Here is a 12,572-nt window from a genome sequence, read left to right as displayed (position 1 = left end):
CCCTTAATACTTTTTGGATATTTAAACCTGTGTTTATCCTTAGAGATATCTGAGGAAATGTGCATTTGCTTTCACTTGGTGCAGCTAAAATTTTTGCTAGGGAGGAAACTTACAGTTCATCTAAAAATAACTTCTATTGAAAAACTGCTTTGGTCATGGAAGAGTGAAGAAAATGCTCTACACCAAACTAAAAAAAATTATATATATTACACAGAAATGGCAGAGATCTTTCTATTGCTAAAGCAATAATGCAACCAATGAAAAAAAAACTAACCATGAATTCTGAACTCAAGACCATAGTTTTCAAATCCTTTTACCGAATGTCTTCATATATATAATCAAATAGTGCTTAAAATCCAGCTTGCTTGCAGGTAGGGAATCACTATTTTGTGGCAGTTCAGTGCTGGCCCCCAGAGAGGCACAAATTTCTGTGTAAGTGAGGCTGAATGTTCAGGGGTCAGGGCTGTGTGTTGGTGTTGTCCATATATCTAGAGGCTGGTATTGTAAATCTTTAGAGCAACGTTTCTTGAAAATACTAAACAGACATTTTGGTAGCCAGTATTGAGCCTGTGGCTATAATGCTTCAGGCTGTGATCTTGTCAGCTTTTACAAGATAAGTAGGGTCAGGCAGGGTCACCACTTGGATTGGTAATTCTAAAGAAAGGCAGGAGCTGCAGGAAGTGTCTCAGGCAATAGAATAGCTGTAACCGTTTTCCCTGAGTCTTTTCTAATACCCTGATGAAGGCATAATGCCAAGCTGTGACACAAGAGCAAGACCCTCAACCTCTGCAGCCATCAAGTGCATCATTTTCAAAGGGGTCTTTCCCTGGCCTGGCATGGAGGTGTGAGGTACAGTATGTGGGAGATGGCAAAATTTAGGTGCTGCTGGCACACATGGTCCTGGATGAATAGAATGTAAATTTGTGGCTCCAGCATTTTTCATCAGGAAGGGGATACAGGGATGAATGACCTTTCTGACATCTTTGGGGATGCTGGCAGCTCCAAATTAGGTTTTGTCCATGTCTATAAAGCAAAAGACAAGCCTACTGAGCGAAGACCTTGTACACTAGCTTTCAGCCTCACACACTTCTACAGAAAGTATAGAAGGGCTGATAATGAAATCCTTGCCCAATGGTCTACATTGCCAAGAATTTTAAATTGTAGGTTAACCAATTTCTCCTCTAAAGTTCAAACAATAAATAAAATTCTATGTGAAAAATGGAGCCTTTTATTCCTTTGTTATAATCTGATCAGAGTAAACTACAGATGTTAAAAGGCACTGTAGTTCAAAGAATTAAAAGAATCTTACAGGGTTTGTACAAAGAAAAGAGTTTTAGAGAATGATATGGAAAATATTATAATGGTTTTATATAAATCAGTGGCACATCCCCACTTTGAATACTGTCTTCAAATTTGGTCACCTCATCCCTGAAAAAAGAAAGTAGAAATAGAACAAGTCCAGGGAATGGTAATGAAAATGATAAAAGTCAAAAGGATGGGAAATTTCTTGAGGAAAGATAAAGAACATAAGCACCAGCTTGTCTCTCAGGAAAGATTTATCCTCATGGGACATTCATAGATATGGCGCTTAGGGACATCATTTAGTGGTGGACTTGGCAGTGTTAGGTTAATGGTTGGACTCAATGACCTTAGAGGCTTTTAATGAATCTATGATTCTATGATTCAAATCATACTGAACTGAACAAACCCTCTCCATAAACTAAGAATACTTACTGTTGTCTCAGACAATCTACAAGATGTCTTTGGACCCCAGCAGTTTTGGAAAGGTCTGGGCCCTTGCATGAATCAGTCATTGCAGGTATTTTCCTCAGTGCACCCTGTTCTCCTAGAGAACTTTCATCCACTGGAGGCCAATCTGACTCATGGACAGTGGGCAGGACACAGAGCTACATATAAGAAACACTTGTTTTCCTTTGTTAAATCATAGGATCATAGAGTGATTAGGGTTGAAATGGACCTTAATGACCATTTAGTTCCAACCCCACCACCATGAGTAGGGATACCTTCCATTAGAGCAGGTTACTCAGAGCCCCATATAACCTGGCCTTGAACATTTCCAGGGGTGGGGTGTCCAATATCTCTGGGCAACCCCTTCCAGTGCCTTATTGCTTTTGTAGTAAAGAGTTTCTTCCTAATACCTAATCTAAATCTATTCTTCTTCAGCTTAAGGCCATTGCCCCTTGTCCTGTCACTGCATGCACTTGTGAACAGTCCTTTTCCAGGAACTTGACTATATTCCTAACTAATTTTTTGGGTCTAACTTTTAGAAACTTCACTTTTCTCTACCTTTCTTTCTAACTTGTGAAAGTCATAGGTGATTGAGAGGTATGAATCTATTGACTTGACTGGCAACCTTTTCAGCTAAATCACTCATCTTCCTTGAAAATGTGCCATGTGTCTATTAAAATAGTCTCAGTCCCAAAGGGCTTGCACAATCTCCCTCACTTTGTGTGATGAGATCCCCAGTCTTGGTCAGAGTTCTACTTAAGCATGACTATAATATAAATAACATTTTATCCTCAAGATCTTCAAACTTAATTAGCAGCAAAGGAAAAAAAACCTCTTTCCTATCCTGCAAGGTGAAACAAAAAGGTATTGAGCTGCAAATGGATGAAAGGTATTGCTCTTCCAAACAATGTACAGCTAATTAAAGGAACTTGCTACTGCATGGTTAGTACTGAGACAAACAGCATCATATTTGTAAATGAGGAGTCATTTTTATGCATAAAAGCAAATCGTCACACAAAGTTCAGGTTGGGTTAAGTTCAGTTACATGCATTATGCAGAGGATCAGATTAGATGATAATAACGGTTGCTCCTAGCCTTAAAAAATCTGAGTTTTATGAGCTGCTACCATGCAATGATATCTAATCCATTTTCAGTTCATGGCATGTGCCAGTCAACAGGCAGTGTCAGGATGGCACCTTCACTCATGGTAAACCATCATACTGGGCCTTCAGAGGATCGGGAAAGTCTAGGAGGTTTTTCAAACTGGTGGCTGTCACATCTCTTTCTAGAGCAGGACAATTCCTTTCTCCTCCATCCCTGTTTGGGAACCCTGGAGGCACCAGTCATATTCATGCTAGCATGGTGTGTCTTCAGCTCTGTCTGCAGATCAGGAAACAGCAGTCAAAGTTCAACAAGGTCTTGGGCAGAAAGGTTTGGAGGAAAGTGAGGAAATCAAAAGGTCAATGGCTGAAGTTAGCTGTATCTTTTGACCTATGTGACAGCACACACTGGAATCCCAGTGCCCCATTACCCAGACCAGCATCCCTTCCATCCCCGTCTAAACCCAGAACCACCCACAGGAACAAGTGGAGGCAGAAGGTCCATCCTCAGCTGCCCATGGGTGATTTGTATAACTGCACCTTGGAAGCAGGACAACATTCCCCATGGACAGGTATGTTCTGTGAGGTTCCTGGCACTCTTTTCTACTTTAGATATCCTAAGGTGGGGGCAGAAGCCAGGAGAGCTCATTTGTCCTTATTGCCTTATCTCATGTTACCTTACTGTGGTGGGGCATGATAGATACCTGATTCATCTCTGAACTGTTAAGAATATGTTAATGCTAATAAGACACCAAGAGAATAGAGGCACTCTTTGCCATGATTGAACTTACCTACAACTTCAGTCATCTTACAGGTCCCCCAAGAAATCAAGGGGGATGTCTTCTAGTGAATAGCTGTGCTGGAGTCATTTCAGTTAATGAAAGTTGTTTCAGCCTTGTGGGTTGAAAATATTATCTACTGGGGGGGAAAAGAAAAAAAAATTTAAAAGGGCAAATCAGCTCCTTACACTAGTGGTTTTATACCACCAAGGTGTACTTTTATATAAAGTCACAGAATACACATAAAGTAAGCAGAAAATGCTCATGCTGTTGCTACTCCAGGATGTTTGTAATGGCAAGTTAGATTGTAAATTATTTCTTTAGAGGGCAGAAAGCACAGTGGAAATAATGTATATTATTCATAAAAATGATTGTCCTGTTCACTTGTATACTTCTGCAATTTATTCTGTAACAGCTTTTTACTTCAAAGAAATCACTAGCTAATGACATCTCAAACTTAAAAAATCCACTTATTCACAACCCTGTCCCCGAGGGAATTCCTGCGTGTTATCAGAAATTTTTCCAAAGATCATTAACAGATATTACAAACCAATTGAAACTGAGTATTTTCTTTGCAAATTACTTTTAACTTTAGAGCTATTGAAAAAAGACATTGAGTGATTTAATTTACTTAATCTGTCTACAGATTGCAGCTATGTGCATATCCTGTGATTGCATTTCCAACAAAAAGCATATATAACTATCCCTAATAGGGATATTTTTCTAAATTATCGTACAAGATCAGTAAGATCTCTGCAGATATTAATGTTTACTTTTTCATTTAGAAAATTGCACTCAAAAAAGAAATGGGCATCTTTATTCTGTTGTTATTTTAGAAATAATAGCACACTATAATACTTATTTTACCTGCTACTTTAATTAAAACTCCAATAATCATCATATCCTTTGAGGATATGTTCTACTGATTTTCTGAAAAATCACTGTATTTTCATTAGGCTGTGAAGACAATGTTTTAGAAACACCTTACAAAGCAATGAGTATACCAAAAGAGATCCTCTATCTTGCACCAATCCAAAACAGCAAGCTAATTCAGCAGTGGAGGGCTGGAGATTGTATCTGATTCTGTACCTCATTGCCTTAAATTCCAGAGAACCTTACATGTGTCAGCACCACTTCTGCAGGAAGTAGGAAAAATCTCTTCCCCCATGAATATTTAGCTTGCAGCTTCCTAGCTAAGGTTCCTGCTCTCTTTGCAGATAAGAGAAAAGGGCTTGAAGCCCCTGAAGGTTGGGTAGACTTTGAAGATACTGGCTTTGAATGAAAGTGAACACAGCTGCTGTACTTTGCGTACTGTTCAGTCCTGATCATGTGTTACATGTGCTTTACCAGGACACTCTTGGTTGACATATGGGCAAAGCAGGATAGTTTGAGGACGAGATTAACTGCTTCCAGATTAATCTTCCCAGATTAACTGCTGGGAAGTTCAGCGTAGCTGAGCTGGTGACTGGCCAAGAGGCATGAGCAGATAAAAGGTTTTAGACATCTTAAAAATTTTCTTATCAAAAATGCAGGTGATGAACTTAGTGGGTATGTAGATTGGGAGCCTGGACTTGGACATCTATATGCCACATGAGCCTCAGTCATCCATCCCCTTTTGTGGCCTTGGGCCCAAAGACGGCTATTCAGAGAAGGACCCAGATTTTTCACAGCAAATAGGTGCATAAACATCTTTTCTTATCTTGCTTTGAGTGGTGCGAGAAATGTGCAGGAAGGGTGACAGAGAATTTGCAGGTGGTAGCACCTTCCTTGGATACTCTGCATCTTCCTATCAGCTGGGTCAGAAGTCTGCAACCAGTCTAAAAACTTCTCCATTCCCAGTACTATTGAACTCTCACTCTCTTGCTGTTTTCCTTTCCTGTGTTACAACAGAAAGATCTCCCAATTAAAAGATTTCTTTTTTTCCCAGTACATCAAAATACATGGGGTCAGTTAAGTTAAGGAAATTTCCAAACTCTGTCAAGAGCTGAAAAAATTACTCCGTGAGCTATGTGGTGTCCAGTTTTGTCCTGTAAATATCAAGAGACCATAAATTTTTACAAAGGTCCCATGCCATTAACTTGGCAATTTGTTCCTGCCACCATCCTGTGGAGGTAGGTAGGCATGAGGAAGAAGAGGAACTGGCTGCTACTGAGCAATTAATATCTGCACAGGTTACTGGCTTGGTTTTAACCCACGCTACACTCAGATAAGTGCAAAGGGAGGATAGCATGCCCTTTTTCCCTGATAAAGTTGCAGCCTCATTCCTGCTCTTCATTCACCCCCATGATCTCCTCAAGACACTTGTCTAGTCATGGTCCAAGCCCCTAGTTTACAGCCATAATAGCACTGAGACTGTCAGTAGATGTCTCTGTGAAATCCAACTCCTTTTCAGGATTCCCTCATTTTAGATGTGTTTCCCTCACCCTTCTGCCACACACTCGCAACTGGCATTACAGTGTCAGATCAGATGGCACACATGGAAAGCCAGAGCTAGTGGCTCAGAGCTAGTGGAAAGCCACATTTGCTAGTGGCTTTTGCTTCTCTTAGCAGTGCAATCTCTTGTGCATATCCAGCTCCAGGGACAAGTCAGTTCAGCGCTCCATCCTCCCACTCTTCCCTCCCTGCCTTTCCCCTCCCAGGAGCCTCGTGTTGTTTGAGCTTTACTACAACCACCCGCCCAGTGCTCTGGGCTCCTTCTGCGGCTCCTTCTACTTGGAGACTGGCGGCAGAAGACACCACCGTGCCTCCATCAGGGGTGACCTGGACTTTCCACCTGCCAGCGTGAGGTGCGGTGCCATCAGCTGCCAAACTGGCACAGCTCCACCAGCTGCAGCAGCTGAGTGCTTCTGTTGTCACTCAACCCAGGACGTCTCCACGGAGTCTGATAACACATCTGCTAATTAATGCCAGTTGTGATCATTGGTCAGATCCTCAACTGGGTTAAATTGAAACGGGCCCATTTAAGCCTGTGACCATTAGCAGCAGCTTAGAGCTGACCCGACAGTTTTCGCTATAACATAAATGTATGTCTTGTTAAAAGTGAGTAAAACCCACCAACAAGTTGCATAGAAACTACCAAATTATCAGAAAATTAAACAAGTGCTAGTAACTCCCAGCCAAGGCCAAATTACAATGGTGGCAAAGAAGTGATAGGCCCAGGTACATTAGCAACTCTCTGAGCTATCCAAACTTCTTATAATAAAAATAATTGATTAATTATATGTGTGCTTCTGGGCACATTCACCTTTCTGTAAAGAAAGCCTAACGAGTCTGTCTTTTAGAAAACAGACTATCAGAAAATTTAAATGTGATTCTTTTAACTTGTAAGCATAGTGGTTTACATTTTAACAATAGAAAAGATCAAATCTATTCTTGAATTCAGTTTTTAAGACTTATAAGAGACATCAGTAAGTGAAAAGGAACAGTTCAATAATTTTCTTTGTATTTTTTTCTGTCCTTTGTCAAAATTTTATTTCGGTCAGTACTTCCACCCTGTTTGTTTGTATCACCAGTCCTCTCAAACATAACAAGCAGAGTTGTAGAAGGTATTAAATCTTAAACAGAGGTAAAAAAGGTACCCTGGCAATAAAGCAAAAGTTTGATCGGTTGTGTCAAAAGGAACTGCTGTTATTATTATAATTTATTATTTGTTAAGCACTGACAATATACTCAGTTCTGCTGATTAAGTTTTTCTGAGCAAGTTCTACTGATTGTCTTCTGAGGACAACACACTGTACTACAAAGAAGATATGTGACAGCTATCAAGACTTTTGCTTTCAAGACTCACTTAGCAAAACAATTACATGCCAGTTATGCAGGTTTTATGGAAAAAAAGAGAGAGAATGCATAAACTGAGTAAATATCATGACTTTTGTGTTCACTAATTTTCCTACTCCAGATCTCTCACTTCAGTACTGTCTGACAACCTCAAAGTTACAGTGAGTTTTGAGGAAGATCTAAAGCCTCATCCCTGCTTATATTCAGTTATAAGCATCATGCTATATCAGAGGCAAGCACACAGGCTGTATTGTTAGAATCTGTCTTTGGATCTGGGACTCACTCCCCAGCAAGGGCAGAGATGGCTGAATAGGGCCAGCCTGAGACAGACAAAAATCAGAACAACTCCAGACTCACACATACATTTCCTTCATGACACAATGCAGAGTTAGCCAGTGCTCTACTCATACTTACAAAGACATTTGGGGGTGCAGGTGCCACAAGGGAGCCTTCCTATCCTTGCTAGGCTGTCAGGGCTGTTTCTCTAACAGGCCTCTTGTTAAGTTTCTCCACCCTGAGCTATAGGCACATTTTTGCAGGGCATCTAGGAGTCAGGGATGTGGGTTTCTGCTGTTCTAGAGGCACTGCAGCTATTCTATTCCTGAAAGTCCGTCTGAACTTTGTGCCTGGTTTATATCTACTTTAGCATGTAAAGAAATCACAGTTTTTTCCTCCACCTTTGCCCTTAGATAATTTATGTATAGTTGACCTCCAGGGTGGAAGATTCCCCAAAACAGGCATTTGATGGCAAAATAATGTCCATGCATCTGTGTGTACACAGCAAGGGACGTGGCTGAGGACTGCTCTAAGAATCTCTGGCCAAATTTGCGTGTCAGGAGGGTGCCAAACAGACATTGTCCCTTGCCCCAGCCAGGCAACACCTAGGCTTTCAAACCACAGCGCTGCCAGAGTTCCAGCTGTGCAGATGTTCTTAGAAGAAAAACTCCCTTTTGTCTGCTTCTATCCTTTAGCCCGCACACTTCCCTAAATCCTGCCAGCATGCTTTTTTTTTTTTTTTTGTAACTGACAGAGAGAAGTGAGTTCTTATATAAATCTTTTGTGTGAAGATCAAACTGCGTGCGTGTAGAACTATTATTTTTTTTAAGGGAAAATCTGCGCTAAAATAATCATTCCATGTTATCCTCACAGAGTGTCTGCTCTGCCTTTTAAAATGCATCCAAGGCCACCCTCAAGACCAGACTCAGTGCTGGCAGGCGGCGGGCTGCAGCTGAAGTCTCTGTGCATGCAGGGAGGGCAGAGCATGGGCAGCCCAGGGCAGGATTGGGGTCAGGGGCAATGCAGCTGGAAGGTACCGTAATCTGAGTTGCTCCTTGTAGACAATGTCAGCCTTTGTACTGGTAGAAACTTGTGGGGCAACTCGGGAGCTGGGCTGGGTCATATGAAAAAGGTGTTTCTTTACCTAGCCAGCTTGGACTCCTCAAGCATCCAGCTGGCAGACCCTGAGGTTTCAGTCAAATCTTGTAAGTTAACATTAGTTTACTAATAGACTGAGGAGTAGAGGATTTGGTTGAGAAAACATAGCCTTTCATTCATAAACTCAGAAACCCTTGTAATGGAGAGGAGAATCTGATAACAGTACTACTGGGAAATTCTTTATAAAAAAAGAAAATACTAAAGAAGATAGCCCCAAATGGCAGTACAACAGCAGTTTTAGGGTCAATTTCAGTGCTGCTTTGTGTTTCACTATTTATAATTTACTTACCAGCTAGAAAAATGATCAGGTATTAAGTATAGTGAAGCCCCCATGTGTGACACCAAGCAGTAGCACAACTCACTGTAGCAGCTTCTCTTTGGGAAGCCTCCCTCTCTCCCTTTTTCACTATTTCCCTTCTTCTTGCTTCCTTCTTATGCTCCAAATTTCCTTGAATACAATATAGTCAGAGTTTTACATCCAGCTCTAATTTTCCCAGAAGGGACAGCTCTTAAAAATCACCACAAGTTCTTTTACTCAGGACCTTAAAAATGGACTTGCACTCCAGTGCAACCATCTAATAGACAGATGAACCAATTCCATTAATATAAAAATATTCTACCTGTGCCCATCCCCCAGCAAAGCTTTTGCCAAAGCTGGAACAAAACCCTAATCTAGACTTTATTAAAGTGGAGAAAAATCAACTTCCTTTCACTCCCCCATTCATTCTCCACCACTGTGATTTTCTAAATTTCAGGCAAGCCTGTCACCAAGAGCTGCAGGGCCAAAAGTGGCTGGATGTGCCGTATTCCTGGCCCAAATGGAAGCAGAAAATACTAAACATCTTGCATGGAAGCCTGTTCTCATCAGGTTTGTAGCCCAGCTTTTTTCATCAAAAGCAGTGAGGATAGTACACAGTTCAGAAATGCATCCAAGCATATGGGAGTCTCTCTACACTAATCCTCCTTTTGAGCTTCATCCAGCACTAAATCAGAGCCACACCAGAGAGAGAAATAATGCAATAACTTGTGGAAAATACACGACTCCTCTCTATTAGGGTATGGAAAATCAAACATGACTCATTTTTCTATATAAATTGTTGGAGGAATATTAACAGCATAAAGCATGGCAGGGACTGGAAAAAAAAGTCAGGTACTACTTAAATTTGCCTGCCCTGGGACTATACATCCCCATGCACCACAGGCTACATGTGCAGGGCAGTCTTTGCTAGGACAGCACCAACAACCTTGGAAGAGTAACATGATAATGGCACAGGTGACAAAAATCATCTGAGAGGCTAAGAAAATACCTTTTTGCAGAGTTGACCTGCACAATGCTCACAGCCTTGTGACTGCAGCCACCACTTTGAGAGGTCCCCTGAGAGCATCACTGCTGGAATTACAGGGAAGAAGGGTTGCACAGTCGTATTTTCCCAGACAGAATACAGAGGTCTCTGTCTGAGGGAGACAAAGGGCTTTGCTGAGCTCATCCAAGGACAAGAGGGCCCTATGGCTGCCCTGAGGACCAGAGAGTGTGCCATCAGCACTGCCTTGGACGTGGCAGCAGAACAGGCAGAGTGGTGACATCCCACTCCCCACCACAGTCTCTGGCCTCACCAACTGAAAGCAAAAGCAACAGAAAAAGCAGCAAGAGGAGATCTACATCAACTTCTTGAGATGTTGTAGCAGGGAAGCACAGGCTAACCAGGACTTGAGCCCTTCATTGCTTTTTCCATATGTCAAAAGAAAAAAAAATTCAAAGAAGTGCAACCCTTATCCACAGGCTCCAAACACCACTCTCTGGACCTCAGACAGGTGACAGAAACAAAGGTTTCCAACAGAGCTTGCTTCAGGTGTGCTGATGTGTTAGGGAGCTGAAAAAGAACTGTCAGCTGACAAAATTATGGGGGTAGTTGAGGATACAAGTTAGGAGAGGGATTGGCTATGTAATTAGCAACAGGAAAAATAAATGCAGCTCCAAGCACATAAGCAGGTACATGTGCAGAGCCAACTTAGAACTTGTAAACAGCCTATTGTTTCCATACATAAGGACTTGCAAACAGCCTGTTGTTTCCACACATTAACGTCTTCGAATAGAATTTTATTGATCACATTTATTGCCTTTTCCTGATTAAAACTGAGAGAAATCCTTTTTTTTTTGTTTGTTTTCTGAAAGAAAGAAATCGGTATATGAATCCTAGCTCTCAAAAATTATTGACCAGAACCTCGTTTGGTATAACTCAGCCTCACTATCATAGAATCATAGTTATCACAGAATCATAGGATCACAGAATTGTTTGGGTTGAAAAGGACATCAAAGACCATTTAGTCCAACCCCTCTGCCATGGGCAGGGACACCTTCCACTAGACCAGGTTGCTCAAAGTCCCATTCAATCTGGCCTTGAACATTACCAGGGATGGGGCATCCACACCTTCTCTGGACAACCTGTTCCAGTGCCTCACCAGCTTCTTAGTGAAGAAATTCTTCCTAATATCTAATACAAACTTACCCTCTTTCGGTTTAAAACTACATTGCCATCTACAAAGCAGAGCATCTTTACCCCAGCTTAAGATTTTCTCCCATATGCTGTTTCTTTAGAACAACTTCTCTTCCCCTTTTTCTTTTTTTTTTCTTTTTTTTTTCACAGTATGCATCTGGTTTAAGGTGACTTTTTCTTTCCCAGCATATGGAGCTGAATGATTATGATGATTTAGATTTATTTTAAATCACAGCCTATTAAATGGAAAAATAAATGCTAATATGTTGATATGGTTTACTTCTGGATGAATTATTGATATGAATGAGTAGTTGGTGCTATCATAATTACTCTTTATTAAATAAATATATTTTGAATTAGAGATCCTTGATTAAGAAATCACATTTTTGTCTTAAAATTGTTTCCCTGCTGCTAGTATAAGAAATACCTTACATTTCCTCCATGGAGGGAAAAAAAAAAAGCAAGTGAAATGGGTCTATTTTTTATCTTTTCCTTTGCTCTGTGAACTTGGCAGTGCTTTGTGCATATTCCCTTTCACTGCTTCTCTTCTCTAATCAGTTAAGTGAGGCTCTTTCCCCTCTGTTGTTTGTGTGGATCTGTCACATAGCACCTAGAGACAGAAAAAAACCATTTTAAATAGGAAAATGCAAAACACAAAAACTAAAGGATTGAGTATCAGGTACCTGAAACTCCTCTCAACATTTTCTTTTAAGCTGAGCACATTTCAGATTAATAGTGACTCTTTAACATAAATAATGATCTAATGAAATAAATATGAAATCGAAAGAATCATAAAAAGAATTTTACATTTAAGAATGCCATCTGTGTAACACTTAGCCTAACAATGAAATCATTTCAGTGCCAAAACAGCTCACTCCGCTTCCAGCACAAGTTACAGGAGAGGGTAATGGCTTTGCAAAATGGCATAAAAGTCTGAGTTCAATCACAGAAGGAACATCTGGGTTCAAACTCCCTCTGCTTCACACAGACAATGGATCTCACACATGAGTTCCGAACTCACCCCTTCTAATGTTTCCACCTTGAGTCATCAAGAATTTTCCACAAAGTGGACAATTTTTATTTCAAGGAAATTTAGATGTCAGAGGAGAAGATTTTGTGGGTCAGTGTGAGGGGATCTAGCAAGAACTATTACACTGATTCTCTGTTTTCCAGCTGTGGAATCCAGAGTCAGTATCATCTGACTGAAGTCACAGGACTCAGAAACAAGACCCTGTTTA

The 12,572-nt window shown here is 40.8% G+C and overlaps 1 long non-coding RNA gene across 13 annotated transcripts in view; it reads right to left on the bottom strand.

Annotated features, from left to right (window-relative positions):
- Window positions 1-12,572, bottom strand: part of LOC121670062 — a 56,011-nt gene that overhangs the window by 26,940 nt on the left and 16,499 nt on the right. For 12 of the 13 annotated variants that reach the window (XR_006018013.1, XR_006018024.1, XR_006018015.1 and 9 more), the window contains one exon: window positions 3,641-3,767. This is a non-coding gene — a long non-coding RNA (uncharacterized LOC121670062). The remainder of the gene's footprint in view (window positions 1-3,640; window positions 3,768-12,572) is intronic. The other variant, XR_006018026.1, reaches the window with a different exon arrangement.

This window comes from Corvus kubaryi, unplaced genomic scaffold (genome assembly GCF_017639235.1).
Source record: "Corvus kubaryi isolate FWS band 111438036 unplaced genomic scaffold, C.kubaryi_AGA036_p1.0 133, whole genome shotgun sequence".
In the NCBI taxonomy this organism is placed as follows: domain Eukaryota; kingdom Metazoa; phylum Chordata; class Aves; order Passeriformes; family Corvidae; genus Corvus; species Corvus kubaryi.
Note: the sequence above shows the minus strand (reverse complement) of the source record. Positions and strands in the feature narration are given on the sequence as shown.